The sequence below is a fragment of the Molothrus aeneus genome, chromosome 1 (genome assembly GCF_037042795.1).
Source record: "Molothrus aeneus isolate 106 chromosome 1, BPBGC_Maene_1.0, whole genome shotgun sequence".
In the NCBI taxonomy this organism is placed as follows: Eukaryota; Metazoa; Chordata; class Aves; order Passeriformes; family Icteridae; genus Molothrus; species Molothrus aeneus.
The window spans coordinates 52,679,055-52,695,871 of record NC_089646.1 but is presented as its reverse complement, the minus strand read 5'-3'; the positions used below and the strand labels follow the sequence as shown (position 1 = coordinate 52,695,871).

Here is a 16,817-nt window from a genome sequence, read left to right as displayed (position 1 = left end):
CATCAGACATCTGAGCTCCAGATGCACTCATTCAGGCAGCCAAGGCCATAAATAAAATAGAAAAGAATACTCTTACCCTAACATAGATTTTATAGAGACGTGTTGAAGGCTTAGCAGACGGGTTTTGCTGTCTCAGCTTTTACCTGTGTAACAAAATAAATGCATAAAGCTGCTTACTGGCTTCTTCAATTCAAGACCTTTGCATTTGCTCCCATATGCTCCCATGAAGATATAGCTAATTTAAACAATAAGCAAAATCCTACTCCTCGGGGAAACTGATGGCAAAACTGCCACTGGCTCCAGCAGACTCTGGGTATTTTTCAACATAAATAAAATTGGCAGAACTTGGCTAATAGTATAACCAATACTATAACTGAATTTATATTCTTCAATCTACAGATTTGCCACCTTAATTCCATTCCTGGTTCTGCTTTCATCCTGTCATCCTGTGGAAGAACAAAACCAATGACACAGCTACTGTCACCAAAACTGGAATTGCTGCAGCCTCAGCCCAGGCTGCCAACCAGCTCTCTCCCACGGAGAGGTGAGAAACCCTGTCTTGAATTAGGACAAGATATCAAAACACTTTGTCATAGCACTAACTTTGTTTTGCTCAATCTACATGGTGCTCTAACAGAGCAGAAAACTGGCATCACAAATTTGAAAAAATGGCATATCACAGAACAAACATTTCTGAGTTTCAGAAAAGTCTGCCAGTTGAGACATCATCATCATCACCCCCCACATCGAGATATCCTCATCGTCCTCATCATCATCATTCAGTCTAGCTTTTATAAACATCTGAGCATTTTTTTTGCAGCCAGTGTACTGTTTAGGCAGATGGCATGGAAATTTTACAGTCCATTTCATCCCTGATGTCTACACTTAATGCTCATTGTTGATAATGGCATATACACAGATACACAGGTGAACATACATGTATGTGTATACAGACATGCTAAGAGAAAAAAAACATTTCTGACATGTTTCTATAAGGGCATTAAATTGGTGAAGGCAGATTTCTGAGCTCAGCACATGCTAGAAGTGCATCTCAAAACTGTGTATTTGGCTGACTTCAGGAAACATTGTGCACTGTGAGCAACTGTGAACATCTGAGGATGGGGCAATGATAGGGAGAGGAATGCACAGTCTGGGACCAAAGCCTGCACCAGGAGGAAGCAACAGAGGCAACTCCAGGCTTGAGAGGTAGAACAGGCAGTGCAGGGAACAGGCACCAAGGAAGTTACTGGACTAATGCATGGCTTGCATGGTATCCATGGTTGGATATGGCCTTCCAGAGCTATTTTTAAGAGGCAGCACTTGACTCAAACTAGGCTCTGCTTGTCTCTCTGTGCCTTGGCTCAGTCTCTACCCACAGTCCCCATCCCTTTCTTCTCTCAGGACCACTCCCAGATAGTGCACCCCTGATTCCAGCCACAGGCACTGCTTTATAATACAGCTCAGGGAAAGACAGAGGAGGAAGAAGAGAACAAATGATGATTGATGATTGATGACTCAGACTAACTAGAGAATGTGCTTAAAGCAAGTTTGTTTCACCAATGGCAGTGCTTTGCTGTTTGCTTTACCCCTTCCAGACTAGGTCATCCCAATTACTTTTCTCCATTTAATAGTGACATAACTAAGTAGCCAGAAGAAGCTGTCTCACCTATCATAAAAATACAGTACACAGTAATCATAGGAGGCTACTGTTCAAGACAAAGTCATGACCTCCACATTTAAGAATCTGCTGGTCAGTAATTCCGAAGAATGCATTTATTCGCAAAATCCTGTTTTTATAAGCTGCAAATCAAGACACAGCTTCCTTCAGCACTGTACCAGATTTCTGAATCATGAGCCCTGTAGTGCATGAGATTTTGCTTTAGAAATAAAATTGCTTGCTCAACTGCAGAACACTTCAGTTCAGTTTTCTTTTTCTACAACTACTGTTTAGTCTTAAACCAGAACTAAACAGCTCTGGAATTATACATGCACTTTAAGTCCTCTTAGTATCTACCAGATTCAGTATAAACACATAATGATGAGTGTCTGATATCCTCTTGATTACCAGCATTTTCAGTATCTGGCTACTTTGCAACACTTGGCAGCTAAGTAAAGCAGGTCTAGCACACAGTCAGATGTGGATTTTTTTGGTTTGGGGGGTGGCATTACTAGAGGTTTCCCAGATATCCCTTATTTCAAAGTAGGAAAAAAAACAACAATGGCCCGCTCTGTACCAAACCACAGGTCAACAGATTTCAATGGTCCAAGGTTAAAATTGGCCTCCAGCTAGCTGCACAGACTTATCCCATAGGTATAAAACAGGAAACTTTTAAACCTTAAAAATAGTTACAGTTATGTGACTTACTCTTGTAAAAGGATTTTAATCATACACATGAAGACTAGAGACTTTCCTCCTTTGAAATGTTTGTGTCTGACACTTTCCCTAAAGCACAGCAAGTCTGTGTTTTTCTCTCTTGCACAGGCTGTGGGTTGAGTTTTGTTTTGCTATTCTTTTTCTTTCACAAATCAAGCTGTCAGCAGCACGGGAAGTAATTCTGTAACTGGGACACGTAAGAGCTCTGTTCTGAGACTGCATCGCTGCCCCCACTAAAGTCATCCTTGGAAACAAGAGCACTTGAGAATATCTTAGCACACAGTGAAAGGCTTTTTGCTATGGTTTATTTAGCTGAAAAGGAAAAACATAAATCAAGGGAAAATCTCCAGAGCTTAGAGATACTAAAAGTATGCAGTCTCTTTTGAGCTTCCTGCTACTACAGGCCACAAACTCTAAAGAGCACTGTGTTTGAATATCCATTTCTGTGGGGACAATGCTTTTGAGCTGGGAGATAAACCTAGTTTTCTTGGACTGATATGAAAGCTAAACAATAATTCATGCTCCTCTCCTACTACACAAACATTCCCAAAACTAAGGGATCCAGTCCAATACTAAAGGGCCACGCTGTGCACAGCTGACTGCTACAGCCTGACTGCTAAAGCCTATTGCTTTAGCCTGCTATTAACTTCTTCCTCTGCTCCTCACTGACTGCCCCATATCATAGCTCCTAGGTGTTCTCTCCACATGTCCAGCCTCCAACCCCAGCAGATCCATCCCATCTGTCCCCAAGATGCAACATCTAGCCACCACAGTCCAGGTGGCCCAGTTTACCTAACCTCTAACTCCTGCCTATCTGCACCATCAGATGCAATGTGCTTACCCAGCCCAGCCATGTAATGAGCAGTGCAGCTGCACAGCCACCAACCTGCCAGCACACATGTGGCAGACCACTTCTGGGCAACTATTAATCACATATTGCATAAGAAACAGTCCCTTAATGCAGGCAAGTCTTTCCACTCCCAAATCATGTAGAAGACATAAAAGCTTTTGGCCATGCAGAAAAGTGAACAAAATGAGTGGTAATTAACTCTCATGACTACAAAGGCTAACAACTTCGGCACTTGCAAAGGGGATCAGAGGCAGCTGAGCCGAGCAGGAACTGTAGCAGAACAAGTATTTGCCTGGGAGCAAACACTGCCTGAGTGCTTATTTTAGAATGAATGGTCATGTTAGTTAACTAGAGCTAACTTTTGAACAAATAGCTCACGTTACAGCATACCGAGGTACACTAGATGCATCCTTTGATGTACTAACTCACAACGTACTACTGATTTTTTTCAGAAATTAAAAAAAACCCACAATTTATCCTTCATAGCTGATTCTGGGTTTTGGCACAGTCTTTTCACAGATTCACGGAAATGAACCTAAAATGAATTTAATCATTGCAGCATGAGATATTTATATACAGCAAGAGCATGTGGTTTGCAAAGGAAAAAAAAAAAAGGAACCAAAGTTTTTCTGTAAATCAACACGTGTTACTGTTCCTCACTATCTCAGGACAGGCAAGTTTTGGTACACTACATGTCCTTGGTGTTTCTGACCTTTCAGCACAACTGCAGCCTCTAAGCACCAGGATTTGGTCTGCTGTTCAGCAGCATACTATGCAGCCTGACACACCCTTCACGCCACTTACTTAAAATACCAGTGTGGACAACTAATATGACTCCCATGGTTTTCAAGAAGTAGGAGAAGAGAGCTGGGATTTGGGGAGTGATTTATGAAGCAGACAAAATTCATCCTAAAAACATTAAGTAAAATGTGTTCTGATTATTACCATGAAAATAAACACATTTCATCTGGAAACATATGAATTCAGGAGTAAAAATTTCTTTTATATAGAAACTGCTTCACACTTGTCATAAACTTAAGGGATTTGACAGGGATTGAAGATTCACTTGTCAGCTGCTATGTCCTTTAATTAGCTTCCTAACATCCATACTGACTGAAGCAGTATGTTCCCAATTTAGCAAATCAAGCTGTCTCTGTCCAGGTTTCACTGTAGCTCTGAAGACCTGAAAAGAGCATTAAATGCAGTGATTCTTCTGCCCCCTAGCAAACATAATCTGCTATTTAAATTTTCTTCTGTCCTGGCTTTTGTGGAATGGACAACAAAAGTATTAACCTAAATTCCAGAAGCTGTATAAAGTGTGTCTGGCTCTTCACAATCTTTTGAGAGAAATTCACATACCAAAACCCATAGCTCTGCTATGACCTGTTCTTGTATCTCCTATTTTACTTCAGGTCCACAGGAAACTTCACTACATACATTCATTCACAACTTCACAGCGATACCATAGTTAGGTATGGATGGCCTTGTTTGCAAAGCACTTGACAGGACTTAGGGGTTTACTGCCACAGACAACTCAGACCCAGACTGTTTAACCCAGCCAAGACTTCTACACCCCTGTTTTGCACTCCCACCTGTAATGTGGAGATGGTAAAATTCTTCAACCTTTCCAGCTAAATATTGTTCTACTTTTTAAATGGTACACTCCTTAGGACAGAGGATCAACCACATACTCACCCAGAACCCGGCACAAATTACTCTTTAATTTAACTCTATGGGGTCTCTGGGTAAGAATCAGCCCCTAAGATGTTAACCAGCTTTTGTTTAACAGCATTTTTAAAGTACAAACCAACTGTAAATCAGACCAGGCAGATTCTCACTTTGGGTCATTAGGTTTACCTCGTTTCCATCCTCCTGTCTTTCTATGTTCTGGGTGATACCAGGCAAGTTTCTTGCGGGTCTTTTACACTTGTTTTTGCCATCTTACCCTGTTGGAGCCATGCAAGAAACTGTAATAACAATACTAACTGCTCCGCTTTGACAGAACATAGCTATTTTTACTGGATTACTTTTCTGGCACAGGATTTAAAGCACCAAATGATTTGACACCTGTAATTTTATACCTGGAATAACAGAAGGTATTCATACTTCTTTTGTAATGTAAGATAAAAGCAAACTCTACATATGTTCTCATTCCAGTGCTGCTGTCTGACAGCTATTTGCCCAAGGAGAAAAAAAGTACTGTTACATTACAGAATATGTGGAAAAGTAAAAGCTATGGAAAAGAAATCATTAAATAGCTAACTTATTCCCCTGGTAGCACTAGACTGTTCCCTGCAGCATGTTTCAGAGTGTTTTGTCCAGTCTGGTTTTACAAGTTTCACGTTACTTTCATTTATATATTTAATACAGCACTGAGTCCAATGTGGTTTGTTGCTGCTTATTTTCCTTGTCTTTCAACTACAAGACTCAGTGCTAGACCAGCTGTTCATATAGAGTCAGCTCCAAAACTACTGAAAAAATATCTGGACCCTTTCCACTGACTTCAACAGGCTTTGGATCAGCCTCAGGAAAAGACGACGAATACATTTCATGTAAGACTAAGCAGGTTACAGTCAGCAAAGTACAAAGAGGATTAGCTGTGTGTGATCCAAAGGCATGTTACCCTGCGTGCTGAAATGCCCGCCTAGCAAACTTTCACTTTCATGCAGAGAAAGGCCCAGATTCGTTTCTGGTGCTCTGCCACTAAGTCAATGCTACCATGCAAGGAATGAGTGGGATCTGGAATCCACCCAGTTAACCTCATTACAATTGGGATTTTCCTAAACTAGAGGTGAGAAAATTTATTTTCTAAAATTGCAAAACCAGTAAGCAAATCATAGAATAATGGTATGGTCTGCATTAGAAGGGACCTTAAAGGTTGTCTGGTTCCAACCCCTCCACTCCCTGCCACGGGCTTTTTGCTTTTCAGTTAGGTTTGGGTCTTTAGAGACCCTATGGAATGAGTGTCAGGAAAAACACAATGGATCTTGTCTCTGTCAGGGAAGGACAAACTCTCTTTTACTTCAGAACCTAAAGTGGGTCATATTTGGTTTAAGACACACATATCTAGACCTTCACTTTCTGTCACCAAAACAGATGGGCAGCCCCAAACCAATTTGTGCATATTTTTTTTTGAGCACTGATACTACAACATCTCCCCACTGTGTATGCTTTGAGAGCATGACTTCTGAAAGCTAGAACACTTCTTATTAGGGATTATTCTACCAGTGGGGGATTTATTCTGAACAATACCATCAAATGAAAATGATGGTGAGCAGTTATTCTTCCCACCATTTCTCAGTTCACAGTAAAACTTGTCAGTGCTAGGGATGTTCTCAGCTGCTGAGAATGCTTTAATCAACCACTATTTTTTCTGCTCCTTCTGTTCCCTAGGGACAGGGGACTTCATGGCAACGCTTTGTTGTACGATGTGTACAGTTATAACCTACACTAAAATTATGCCATTAATGAACAAACACTGGGTGTGTGTGTGTCAAGCAGATGAGAATGTTCTTTTGATCTTCTGAGCTCCACCACTGTGGCAGACGGGTGTCTAAACTGCTTTATTAATGCACTGAATTCTTCCATCATTTCTCAAACAATACTGAATGAAAAATCAGAATTTCATCATAGTGTGATTTTATGTTCTTCCAGTTCAAATCTAGCTATAAGTAGGGGGGGGGGAATTATTTCTTTAGTTCTTAATTTTCCAGGGGGGTGGGAGGAATATTTCACGTGCTTGACACTCTGAGGCAGCCAACAGAAGCTTCTCAAATTTCTGTTTAATTTCAAAGCAGTTTCAACAAAACATGGGAGGTGTATTTAGCTTTAGGTAAAATTTCAAAACTAATTCAACAGAGCAAGATAATGGATTCAAAGTATTTTTGAGGATAACATTGAATCAGATTAAGCATGTTTAAAAATCATAAAGGTTTATGAACATGATTATAGCAATGGTTTTAGCCTCCAACATATGAATAGCAGTGAAAAACAACCCAACTGGTGTGAAGCCACCAAAACATATGGAAGAAAGCTTATATACAATGCCTGTAGGAAAGCAATGTAGAAAATCCTTGATAACCCTTCCAAATATACTATTCTAATGTGGTGGTGTGACGAAAAACTGAATTCATCCAAATTTTCCCAGACTGAATGACATTTTCAAGGAGTAGAGAAAAAGAGGCAATGTAGGACCTCTGTTCTGTAAAAGAAACAAACCAAATTACCACTTCACAGGCAGTTAAGTTTATCTATCAAGTCCCTTGCAAAAGTGAGAGGTCAGGTCTCTCAATCTCTTTGCCATTCTCTCAGCTGCACTTGCAACATCTCAGTACTCCCCTGATCATAGAATGACAGAAATCATTTGGGTTGGAAGGGACTTCAAAGATCACCTAGTTCCAAAGCCCCTGCCATGGTCAGGGATGCTTACTACTAGAAGAGGATGCTCAAGCCCCATCCAATCTTTCCTTGAATACTTTCAGGGATGGGGCATCTCTCTGGACAACCTGTTCCAATTTTTTAACATCCTCACAGTAAAGAATTTCTTCCTAATATCTAATGTAAACCCACTCTCAGTTTAAAACTATCCCCCTTTGTCCTATCATCACAGGCCCTTGTAAAAAAGTCTCTCTCCAGCTGTTTAAAGATCCCCTTTAGGTACAGGAAAGCTGCTCTAAGGTCTCCCTGGAGGTCTCCATCTCTAGCCAGAACATCCCCAACTCTCTCAGCCTGTTGTCACAGGAGAGGTACTCCAGCCCTTTGAGCATCTTTATAGCCCTCCTCTGGATTTGTCCTAACAGGTCCATGTCCTTCTTATGTTGGACAAAGCATTTTACATAAGGTCTCATGAGAACAGAGCAGAGGGGCAGGATCCCCTCCCTGGACCTGCTGGCCACACTGCTTTGGATGCAGCCGAGGACATGGTTGGATTTTTGGGCTGCAAGTGCACATCGGGTCAGGTCAAGCTTCTTGTCTACCAACACTCCCAACTCCTTCTCCCCATGGCTGCTCTCAATCCATTTTCTGCCCAGCCTATTTGTGCTTGGGATTGCCCCAACCCATCTGCAACACCTTGCACTTGGCCTTGTTGGACTTCATGAGGTTCACACAGGCTTACCTCTTAAGCCTGCCAAGTGTCATCGCTTCCCTCCACACCTCACAGCTCGGCATCATCAGCAAATTTGCTGATCCTCTACCTCCTATCTGTCATTTAGTCAGCTATTTTCCTCACTACACCAGAGAAAGCTACCCACCTTCCTGCTGTTTTTCTTCCAGGCTAACAGGTCAAAGTGGCTAATGGAGAGATCCAACACATGTCAGAACCAGGGCATGGTAAGTAGCAGAACTACCAAGACCAAGGACTCCTGAGGAGAGAAAAAACACTGCCATGTCTCCCTCCTGTGCGAACTGAAATTGTCTGAGGGTGTCTCATGGAAGAACTGTCTTATTGCAAGGACTTGTTATTAGAAGGGAAGGGGGAATTGACAGGAGAGGTAGAACAAGCAAGGGCTCTGTTCTTTGGAGGAGTGTGTATATCAGGGTGCAAACTAGAAAGGTAGAAATCCCATAGGTCTGCAGAGGATTTCATGGATAGAAAAAACTGTGTATATATGCATATATATATATGTGTATATATGCAGCATCTGCAACACACAGGAACAGGAGAAGTATAATCCATATGCAAATAACTATGTAGTTCCCCCATGAAAGAGTGGGCCTGACTGCACAGCCACGTCTGCATCAAGTCTGCTGTTTCTGATGTGCTGCACTTCATACGCATGGCTGGACAGCACAGCACACACACAGAGCTGCTCCTGTGAGGGGCTTCATGTCTTGTAGCTGCTGTGTGTGCCCACAGTGCTCACATCCAGAGTTCCCAGGCAAGCAGCAACCAGCTCAGAAGAGTCTGCTCTCTCCAGCTACCACACATCTGGAAAGCCCAGACAAATTTATGAAGCCCTCAAAATTTGCCTAAATATGATTTCCAGGTGCAAAGAGTAAATGTGCCTGGGAAAAAGGAAGCCTGTAGCATCTAGGAAGTCCTTTGCTACCTGCACAAAAGCAAACATAGGACACCAAAAGTTTAGGAACACCTGTTCTGATGAAGTGAAGGCAGGGCTGGAGCTAAAGTCTCAAATTCTTCCCCCATCTTCTCTACTGACTTGATTTACCACAATTACATTTGACAATGAATTTGAGAGAACATGCTTTCACATAATGGAAATACAAGAGATGTCTTGAATTTCAGTTTCACAAATGTGCCTGTTACTGATGCCATTACAAAAGCTGCATAAGGAACTTACTTCAGGTCTAGACACCCAGGAACAAAATAACTGTAAACGAGTAAGAGGCTATTCACTAAGATGAGAATCCACCCTTCTCTCACCTTTAAATGGCATTGGCTTACAAAATTAATTACTTACACGCCTTACAGAGACGCAGTACTTAATTAATATATGTTAGCTGCTTTGCAATTCTGATGGAAGACACCATACTATTGTGCATAATGATTAATACAGTGTAAAAGTGATGCTATTGGTGTTGCTCAAGCAGAATGCTGAAAGGATATCTATTCAATTTCTGATTTAAAAAGAGGAATGGAGATGGAAAAGCTTTATGAAAGCTGTTTAAAACTCATCCTAAAGAAAAAGGGAGAACTGAGAAGGAGAGGAGCTAAAACATTTTTCAGAGGTATTTACTGTATGATGTGCATTAATTCCTGCAAAACTGAAGTGTAAGTGCCTACAGCAAAATCCTGGCTCCAATCAAGTACACGGAAAACGTTTCACTGACTTCAGTGAGGTGAAGATTGTTAGTTTTTGTCATAATTTCCAGCAGATGCATCCCATATGCAGGTTTGCAACTTTGCCCAGTTCCTTGTTTATAGTTTAGGTTCAGGAAATAACCTCATCAAGCTCAGGCATGCTCACCATGTAAAGGCAACTGCTCAGCTTTTAATCTTTCTACTACATCCTACACTTGGAGTAAACCTTTCCATACTGTTAATGAACTTGGACTTGAGCTACCTATTTAAGTTGGTGGCAAAACTCCAATTAAATGGAAGCTCTGTGGAGATTACTGTAGATTTTGTAATAAATGTGGGAAGCAAACATCCTGTGTTTAACAGTGTATACCCCTGGGAGTTAACTCATTTACTCAGAAGCCTGTGGAATTTTGACTGCAAAAACAAAACAAACCAAACAAACAAATCCCCAAACTCTCAAAGTAACAGAAATTCAGGCAACTTATTTTTTTAAGCATTAGTCCTTCATACCTAACAAGATTAATATTCAGAGAAACAAGTTCCTCACCACTCTGGATAAGGCAGAGTTAATTCAACTGAAAGCTTTGCACCTGTGAGACTCAAAGAAGAAAGATTAAAAAAAGTAGCAAGGGAGAGGCACCAAAATTTGAGAGAAGGTACCTGTGAGCTTCTAGTATTAAGAAGAGTAATTTTAAAGCAGAAGCCTACAGCTACTTTAGGTGGGAAACTAAGTGAAAATATTCTAGGCTTCAAATTTTGATATATTTTTATGTTTGACAAGGATTGAAGACTGTTATGTGGTATATATAGGGATCTTGGTAAGCTATTAATTACCCTTTCCCAAGTGGTGTGTGATGGCTTCCATCTTCTCAATGTATTCCTATTCAGCACAGGAAATCTTAGAAGTACTATTTATTCTGAAGCACCTGTTAAGGTGGGCTCTCTAACCATGCTACGTGTAGAAATGTTGTACTACAGCACTTGTAGAGCAGTTTTGTGTCTATGCAAGTGCTAGACCAAATGTAATGATCAAGTTGCACATAGCAGCTCTGCCTTTCACTTGTGCTAGCATGCTATATGTTTTTAACATTAGTGCAGGCTCTGAAGCACGTAGGCTTGTAGTTTTCTCTCTCAGCGCTTGTACAGCTGTGTCCACAAATGTATCTGTCCAGTAAAATCCAAGGAAATGTTCCTGGATGCCAGGATTAAGCTTAGATAGCTGCAGCTCTAATAACTCACATGCAGCTCACATTGTAGTTCTAAGTGCTGACAGTTGCTTTCCAGTCCTAGTGGAACAAGCAACATCATTCTTCCATCCAAACTCAGTAGTCAAAATGTGTTGGTTTATGAACTACATCATGTTGCTGCTTTCAGGATCCTAAGGAGAGATGGTATTAAGGTGCCAAGGCAAAAATTCAAGCCTAAAGATTTTATTGACTGGAAGTTAAATGTGTGATAAGTAATGGGAAAACAGTGCTGTGTCACTTTTGTAAACAGGTAAGCTGTGTCTCCTTCCTCAGAATGCTCATTAATAAGATACTTACTGGACAACCAGTACCACCAAGGCCAATGAAGGGATGCTAACCCCATGTATTTTGAAGAAATTTTAATTTTGTGGAGGAGCCAGAAGAAAATTATACCAGAAAACAGAGTAAGCAAGGCTTATAGGTATGACTTAGTGATGTCTGTATTGTGCTGACAAGACATGAAGGATTTTCAAGATAATAGTTCCTCATTTTTAGACCTCAGGAAAAAACATCATCCTGTTAAATAAGGTATTTCATGCTTGCTTTCCTCACTGTGTGTCCATCTAAATCATCCTTTACTCTTTACCTGGCAAGGTCTGTCTCTCCCCTACTGGCTTACACTTTTTCTCCCAGCAAGCTGAATAGCAGCTCAGCAGCAATCTCTAAAAAAACCCACACCTGTATGGAAAGTATCTGAATTTCCCCTAAGCCTATCAAATGAATCCTAATCACTCTTATCTCGCATGCTTTCCAGAGCAGGTTTTTGCAGTTCTCTAACCTTTTAACTTTTGTTTCTGTGCCTGGTTTTAATGTTAAAACTTCTTTTGTGGTTCTCTTCTGCCAGGACAGGACAAATCTATTTACTTTTATCTCTGTAAGACTCGCATTCCTTCTACTTACTTATAACCAAGCTGAACTATCTGTATCCATAAATGCCTCTGTACTCTGAGTATCTTTTTATTTCAGCCTACCTCTCAGGTAACCTACACACATTTCCCAGCCTCAGGCAATGGATCCCTCGTGTTACACCAAAATGAATGTTGTTCAGATGACCATGTCTTTTCGAGTAGTCCAGATCTTGGTGTATCACCCTGTGTTTACACCTTCAGTTTCTGGTGTTCACCAATACCACACAACCAGTTGTGGAGGCTCCTGTAGACTGCTAAAAGACTGAAAAGGAGTGCTGTGAGGTCTTTTGGGACTGTTTTAGACTTCTGTTGGATCAAATTTCCTTATGGATATTCCTACTTCTTACTTCTTATGGGTCTTCCTTTTGGGGGAGTTCAAGAGGTCAATTTTAATTATTTTAATGCTAGACTGGATTCTTATAATTACTGCTGGCTATGTCTATATCAGGAATAAGCATGAGTCTGCAAATGAAAATACCTGATGCTGAGGGCTGTGTTCCCACTATGGGTTCCGTGTGTGTAGTTGGTTTAGGTTAGCTCTTGCCCTGCCCTCACCATTGAGTAGTGGAGAGTTGTGGACTTTACCACCAATGAGTTGTGGAGAGTATTGAGCATTCACTGGTGGTGCAGCCGGTGATCCATCTGAGAACTTCAAGTTCAAGTCAAAGTGCACTACATGGAGACAATCTGCTTCAAACCCACGCTCTTGGCTCTCCTCTCACTCATTTAACATCATCAAAGTGAGAATCTGCACTAGTGCTGGTGCACAGATCAACACCTGTCAGACAGTCTGGGAGATTACTGTTGCCATTAATGAACTTAATCCACATCTGGAGAAGGCACACAGGGATGTGGAAGATTTCTATCTTTTTGTTAGTTAATGGGAAAGCTTACAAAGCCAATCTTCAAAGCAGATACAGCTACAGATAGGAAAAAACCAAAACATTCCCTCTTCACTTGCCTCCATAAGAGGTCTAATATCATGATGGCAGAATATATTTTGCTGTAATGGATAATTAGGCTTACTATGTTTAATGTAGTGATCAAATTAATAGCAGGACTGACTTTTTATATGGTGAAGGGAGGGATAAGAAAGGCAGAGCAAAGCCCCTATTATCTGCTGTGTACTGAAGACATGCAGAGTACTCTCAGAGAGATCTGGAAATAGGGACTATGTATTTTAGCTGGTGGTATGCTATGCAAACACTTAGTGAAAACACTTAAACACCGAGAAAAGTAAATTACTCTGCCCTGGGGAAAGGGGGTTGGGGTGGTTAAATTCAACTACTATTACTGTTAAATTCAACTACTGGTGCAGTTGTTAAAAAACCACCACTGCACCACAGCAGATGAAAGGGTTCTGTCACTTACGACATTCTAATACCAGAAAGGATCCTCATAACATGCTAAAAGACAAATGTCACAATTAAATACCTGGTGATGCTTTTTCAAGTTGCTCACAACAGGGAAAAGACTGAACTATGCTGAACTGAGAACTTGAAATTTTACTAACATATTCCGATATTCTTGTGTATCAGGTAGCTTTTCAGAAGTATACTCTCAAGAACTTTCTATTCCTTACAATATGCTGAGTAGAAAAAAGTAAAACTGCATCCCCAAGAGGTTAGCACCCACAGTAGCCTGATGGTCATATAACTGCTCCTCCCAGAAACTGAGACATAATATAGACTTTTTCTGCAACCTCCCCAGTTATGCAAAATCACAGGTCAAAACTGTAGACTGAGTCACTAACAGCAGTACAGAGAAATAGAAAAATCCAGCTAGTGCCTTTCTTCCCCCACTTGCCGCCCACTTGCTTGAATATGCAAGCATTTCAAGGTAGGTATTTACACACATCACTTGTTGACTTCTGTTTTAGTGGCACTTGTACAGCTGGCAGTTGGACAAGCAAAGAAATCTACACACAAAAGTTGTCTAGAGCTGATGCAGCCACCCTTCTAGAGCCTCCTCCTAATTCCCAGAACCACAAGCTGGGCTGCTACCAAACCATCCTCTGAGGGCTGTGCTGCAGCCTGGGTAAGGCAGCACAGGCAAACGGGGGAAGCTGCTGTGCGACAGCAATGCTCACACAGGGGGAGCTGGGCTGCTTAACAGACAAGATGCAGTCACCTGTGCTGGCTAAGGCTATAAAGAAAATCCAAGTGCTTTTCTAACAGCCACGTTGCTTAGGAAGGGTGTGAGGGGGCCCATCTCTTTGTGTGAGCTCCAACTCTTAAGGTGCGTTAAGTGTAGCGAAAACAACCGCCAGCATCAGCCCTTCTTCCTGCTTGATTTTATGTTGTGGTCACAGCTGCAAAGGTAAGGGTGCTATTTTGCTCCTCTGGCATTGAGTCAAAACCCAGAAGTTTGTATTAGAAAAGTGGTCTGGAAAGTACTGTGTTAACAGAAATGCAAAGCCTCTGACTTCTGGGGAATAACCAGCTTTGAAGTAAAATACATTCAGCAATAATCCATGCATACTTCATTAATTTCAGAACTGCAACAGCAAAGTACTACTTAGAAAAAGCTGTAAGATAGTAATGAAGGCTTTGGGGTTTATTTTTATTTTTAATCCCAAAAGCTCCTTATCTTCCTTCTCCATGTTTTTTCATTCAATTTACAGTAGAGTTAAAGCTCATCTAACAAAAAAATGACACATTAAGTTTGGCTAACCTCTTCACCCCCCCTCTTGATGAGAATCCTTTCTTCCTCGGGGAGTAAAGGCAAAAACTTTACAATTGGTACATTGCTTGCTCAAGATAACTTTCCTTTGCACTTTGTGTTTAATGGAATTTGGCTGATCTGGGATATTTCAGCACTTAAATAATTGAGATAGTGAGGGCAGCAATTTTTGCCAAGTCTTAAATATCACAACGATCTCTAGGCAGAAAGGCAGTATTTCGTTATCTTTCAACATGCAGTCATCTTTCTCTGCCACACCCCCAGTCAAGTTTGAGAACCCTTGACACGGGCTATGCATGATATGAAACACCGGTTTACTGTTCAAATTTGAGTCAAAGCTTAGACTCAAAACAAAGAGTAGCTGCCGTTTAACACTGGATTTAACTGCAGGTCTGAGGAGCTGCTGCTGGAATGGGGGTGCTCATGACACTTATCCCATCCTCCTGCTGGGCTGTGCAGCTGCAGTGCATGCCGTGTCCAGAAAGCCTTGATGCACTGGAAAAATCAACTTTCAAAAAGCCAGCTGAGCCCTAAGCCTGATGCAAGAGGTACAGCACGATGTACAGCTGGGTGGTGGAACAGGGCCACCTCGCTGTCGCAGCCTGCTATTACTCCAGCCTTTGAGGCTGTACCGAGGATTTTTGAAATTTGTTTCTGCACTTCAATTCTTAAAAAAAACCTGGCTCTAAAAGAAGCAACCCAGGCCACTCTTATACTTCAAGTTACATGCTCTCTTCTTGCATTTAAAGAGTTCATGTAAATGAGCACAAAGAAACCAACTAGGCTGGAAAGCAGGAGCAACCAGCCTCACCGATAAGAAGCGATAGGGGACATCATGTTTGCTTCAGTGATCAGAGCAGACTTAAACAGGGAAGTTCCAATTTTTATAGAGAATCATAGCAATCCCTTTCCTTTGCAGTGTTTGAACATTAAACCTACTCAAGACAACCCGACTGCTTCACCACCTGTACCTGAATAACAAAATAAATCTGACTGTAGATTCCTTACTATGTGCATGAGTCACTGCAACCAACTTTTTTTATGTTTGCCCTACATCTTCACACTTCCGCTGGCTGTGCTCCTGCCACCGAGCTCCCCACAGTACAGGGCACCGTGGGCCCGTGCTTGTTTTAAACAACAAGAGATCTTTTCTGCCGTAGTTCTGATTAGTCTGCGCGTATCAAGTTTTCTTTGTTGCTCGCTAGATACATTTGCCTCGCACTCTTCCTCTGAAGGCGGCCGAGAACTATCTTCAGTGCAAGTACCACTAAGAGGGCCCGAGAGGAAATGTGCTCAGGCTGTCAGGGTCACTGAGCAAACCCCTGCCCGCCTCACGGCACTGCTGCCCTCGCCGCGATGCCACCGCTCGGTGGCCCTGGTCTGACCCCCGCCGCCCTTGCAGGCGCCCGCCGTTCCCCGCAGTCGCTGCGGAGCTGCTGTGGTCGGGCCCCAACGGGACTCCCCCGGTACAAACCCCCTCCCGCCTCTTCCCGCCCCCGCGGGGCCCCGACCGCCCCCCAGGGTCATTTTGCGCCGGACCGAGGCCGCCGGGAGGGGCGGCGGGGCTCGCTCGGGTGCAGCGGTGCCGCCGGAAGCGGCGGCGGGGCCCGCCCTGGCCGCGCCCCGACCTCTGCCGCTCGTCCCCACTCACGGCAGCCGCGGTCGGCGTCGGGCTCACGCGGGCGCCGCCATTGCTGCGGTGCCGGCGGGGCGCGGCAGGGGGCGATGGCGGGAGGCGCTGCGAACGGCGGCGGGCGGGGAACGGTGTTACGGCAGCTCCTGACTCGGAAAGGATCCGCAGGGATCACCGAGTACGACTCCTGCCTCTGCACAGGACAGCCCCAACAGTCCATGTCCCTGAGAGCGTTGTCCAGGCGCTTCTTGAACTGTGCCAGGCTTGGTGCTGTGACCACTTCCCTGGGGAGCCTGTTCCAGTGCCCAGCCACCCTCTGGGGGGAGAACTTTATTCTAATATCCAACCTAAACCGCTCCT

General features: G+C 42.7%; 1 protein-coding gene across 1 annotated transcript in view; it reads right to left on the bottom strand.

Annotated features, from left to right (window-relative positions):
• Positions 1–16,531, bottom strand: part of COA1 (cytochrome c oxidase assembly factor 1) — a 53,717-nt gene extending 37,186 nt beyond the window's left edge. Inside the window, exon 1 of the mRNA XM_066572335.1 lies at positions 16,476–16,531. The gene's annotated coding sequence lies outside the window, so the exon portion shown is untranslated. The remainder of the gene's footprint in view (positions 1–16,475) is intronic.
• Positions 16,532–16,817: the final 286 nt, after the last annotated feature.